This window comes from Chelon labrosus (genome assembly GCF_963514085.1).
Source record: "Chelon labrosus genome assembly, chromosome: 15".
Classification (NCBI taxonomy): domain Eukaryota; kingdom Metazoa; phylum Chordata; class Actinopteri; order Mugiliformes; family Mugilidae; genus Chelon; species Chelon labrosus.
In genome coordinates, this window is record NC_140348.1 from 6,393,312 (window position 1) to 6,397,778 (window position 4,467).

Consider the following 4,467-nt stretch of genomic DNA (forward strand, 5'->3'; position numbering starts at 1 on the left):
ATTGATTCATTCAACAATACAGTGTTTAATACACAAAGAGGCTTTATATATCCCAAAAAACAGAAGACAGCTGATGGTTCTTTCAATGCAAACAACAAAAGGAATTTAGAAAATGGGCCTTTAGGGAGTTTTTTTCCACTCTCAAGGGATCGTCTGTTCTCTGAGAACACATATGATCCTAACATATCTTACTTTTACATTTTATCTTTCGTAATATTGATATATTTGGGGCATCTGGGTGAGAAACTAAAATTCCTCCACCATAAAATGCACTTGGACAGATGGACAGGAGCAGACAGAAGGAATCCTCTCCCCCATGTTTTTGTTTTCAGTGACGTTCTTTTTTTTATGAGGGCAGCCCAAGTGTCAGAGAGACAAAGGGACAGAAAGACAGTATTTTCTCCCCTTTTTGGAATTTTACATTTCTTTTTTTTCATGAGGGCAGCAGGCAGGGTGTGAGAGATAGAGGGAAACAAAGACAGTATTTCACTGGTGCTGCTCAGTGGAGCTCAGCTGGCACCGAGTATTTACAACCTACTGCAATGCGGCAGAGAATCACTGTGTGTCTCCGTGAGTGTGTGTGTGTGTGTGTGTGTGTAAGAGAGAAACAAAGAGACAAAAGGAGATAGGGAAGACAGTGACGCAGAGAATGAGGCAGCCATTAAATTAAAACCAGACAGAAAGACAAGAAGACAGGATCAGTGGCTGAAAAAGAGTAACAAAGACGTGTGAGATATGTTTGATGTTATTTACATGCCCGTCTCTCTGTCCTTGCAAGATGGTGCAAAGACCACAAATCCAGCTGCACATTTATGAAGAGAAAAATAACCCACAGGTTTGTCCATAGAGCACGATTTCAACTGCAGAAATAGACCACAGTCAAATGTAAGAGCTGATTAAAGGGATAATTTCTGTTGCTTTGTATCTGCTACCAATCCACACATTATTATGTTTTCGGAAACTCATTGTTATAGATGTCACTGATGTTTCTTTTCCAATGTATTTTTCAGAACTCACATGGCTCAAGGCAGTTGTCCTTTACCATCAGATGCAGGTAAACAAACCAAAATGAGGAAATATTTATTTTACTTATCTATCAGAAATGATTAAAAGTGTTTTTTCTCGTTTGAACTAAATAGAAATAATACTAATCACATTTTTTGTACCAGATCGAACAAATTCAGGTTATATTACCCCTTTTGTTTTCAGTCAGTAGTGCTATTTGTGTTATAAACCACCAGGGGGAGGCAGCAGTTAGGAAATATGTGACGCACACTGCAGATGCCACTAGGAAATATTCACCTCTGTCCACTCGCGTGGAAACAAATCTGCATGGAAATACACATACTGAATGGCAGATAGTTGAAAGTAAATAATTAAAATGCGATACTTAAAAAAATGTTGCTACATCATGTGCATCGTGTAAATCGTAAAGAAATGTAAAAAAAATGCTGCATCCTTCATTTGCTTTCCACAAACCTCAAATTGTACCTGATTGTAACTGTATGTGAACACATGGTGGCGCTACAGACTAAAGGATAACATTTCAGACAACAGCATCAGCGCGCCATTCAGATAGAAGCTATGAGGATTTTTTTCCAGACTCTGATAATGACCATATCTTGGTCCTCGTCCTGAATGCACCTCAAACAGAGCGGCGTTCTGTCGCTGCTGTCCTACATCTGGGATGTGATTTTCCGTTACCGCAACTAGGAGGCGTCATTAGGCAGGACGCCAAGCCAAGGCGGCATAAATCAGGGAGTCAAGTGGCTTCTGGTTTAAAAAGCGGCGGTGACCCATTGTTAATGGAGAGAATCTCAAGAAAAACACACTTTTACGCACTGAAGTTCCTGGATAGAGGATATTTGCTTTAATAGCTTTAAGATAAGACTGTTTTCAGTGGAACATAAAACTATACGCAATTAGATATTTATTACAATTTATTTATTGTTAATATAAGAGCAGTGGTATGCAAGTAGAGATGGTATTGTCATAAACAATTTAAAGTGTAGGCTTTTATTTGAAAGATATGTAAGAAACTTTTGGTGTATCGTTTTGTTTTGACACTTAAATGTTCTCAGCAGCCGCAGAGCCGCTAAAGCAAGCAAAGCGGTGTCCAGTTTGACACACAGGGCCTAGGTCTGTTTTCACAGAGCCAGTTTATGGCTTTATTGCTCCCCATTTACGGAAATCAAAGCAGGAAACAAATGCTCCAAACAGCATTCCAGACACATCCGGAAAAATGCAAACAGCTTGTTTTGGAGGAAAGTGCCGCCGTGCAAACATCACGGGGGACTCAACAAGGCGACGGCACGCACACGAAATATCCATTTTACGCACGAATCTTACGCCGTCCACAAAGAAATGCGCGCTTTGTTCTTCATTTTCACGGCAGTCGAATGACTCAGCCAGATCAAAAACTGCAAATAATTCCATTTAAACTGTGTATGTACCTTAAAAGGAAATTGCATTGTCAAAAGAACTGGAACAACTTACTGTTTAAATGTGTCTCAAAAAACACAAGAAAGAGGACAAATACATAACATGGGAAAACACGACCAGAAAACTGTTAATACTTTAACTCCAAAAGCACCAATCCCCAGAGATTAAAGGTCTTTTTTTTTCTTTGGCGCCATTATCGAATAAAGTGGCTCTCGGTGCAGGGCCTAATAATTTATGAACCCTTGTGGGAGTAGCAGGAAAAAAAAACTGAGCACGTGACGGTAATAAAGTGTGTTTTATTGCCGGTGGTTTGACAAGCCCCAAAATATAACTCAGAGAGAATAGCCGACAGGCGGCCAGATGGGATTGGTAGCCGATATTTGTCCGAAATCAACAGAATGCTCTTTGTATTGCTGAGAGAAACAACAGAGACGGTTCTGATAACCTGAAGCCGCTGCGACGGGACTTTACAGTAACGAACGATCGTGTTTTAACGCGAGAGCAGGAAAGAGCAAGTAAGTCTTGTTTTCATATTTGGCACAGATATGAAGTTATGACTGTGAGGGACTGGGGAGGGGGGGCAGGAGGGACAGGGGTGGGGGAAGTGTTCCCCGAATTAAAGCGGTGGTCGGGGGACCCCCCAAGAGCCCCGTGATGTAGTGAAGGGTCCAGAGATCCACCTGTATTTCAACATATAATCTAATTAACTAAGTCTAGAAGTCATATCTTTGACTGAGAGGGGACTCGCACTTATTTGGACATTCTTACGTCGAATCCAATGACTTTCAAGGCCTTATTTAATTTAAATTCAAGGTGTGTTTGGTAAGGTTCCTTTAAAATATTTTCAATTCAAGATATTGTCTATTTTAACTTGAGCTTCTAAAACTGCAGATATCTAAACAAATATTCTACAGACCAGAGATACAATTTGTCAGAGATGCGGAATTATTTTCTAATTTAGTGCAGCTACTACCCTACACACTTGAGAGCATTCGTTAATTTAGAAAAAACTAAAAGGTATCTTGGAATTCTTGATCTTGATCTTTTAAAGGTGGACTGTTAATTTACATCCAAATGCAGAACGGATATCATTGCCAAAAATCTGTTCCTTGGGTTTTTGTTTGCATGTTTTTCTTTTTCTTGAAAAAATAACCGGAGTGCGTTTCAGCGTGTTGTGTAGGAAGTCCGTAACTTGAAACACTATATGTGTGCCTGAGTGTGTGTGGTGCATACTATCCGTGTGTGTTCTTAAGTCGACATACAGTAGCTATATCATTTACTGAAGAGGTAAAGCCTTTTTCCATGTGTTGAGGATTACCAGGCTTAGGAAGTGTGTTGACATCAAAATCTCCTACAGGAGATTGCAGGACTAAATAATAATAATAATAATAATAATAATAATAATAATAATATCGCGTTTAGATTGTTTACGTCTTCAGAGCAGCTACAGAGTTGTTTGTCGCATCCACAAGGATTTTCTCATTCCTTATTCTCGTCGCATCGTCGGAAGTCCGTGTGGAGTTTGAGTTAACAGGAGTTATAGCGCTTTGCTGAGATGTTAAATTTTACAGCTATCGCTCCGACACCAAACCTCACTCCTCTATAAACAGAAGCAAGAGGAGAACTATAAAGCCGTCCGTTTATGGCAGCGAGAAATAGTCACAGCTGGAGACGCCGGTCCATAAACGCATAACAAGCAAAAGTAAATAAATAAATTTAAAGAAATGACAGGGCAAGAGTGAAATTAATCCTGTAAACGGACAGGGCTGTGGGACACCTGAGGGGAGAATTCTAAATCTGCAATAAGGCAAGGGGTACATTTTTCATAAATATTTTGCTTTACATTATTAAACGTTCAGTCTATTGATTGTGTTATAAAATGATCAAGGTGTGTGTGTGTTTAAATTAAATAGTCACTTTCTATTAAGGTAACATGCTATTCTGTTTCCAGTCAGAAAAGAAAACCCGTGAATTTAGATAATAGCTAGAAGCCAACTCGAACTGGTGCAACTGTGCAGGCTCTGT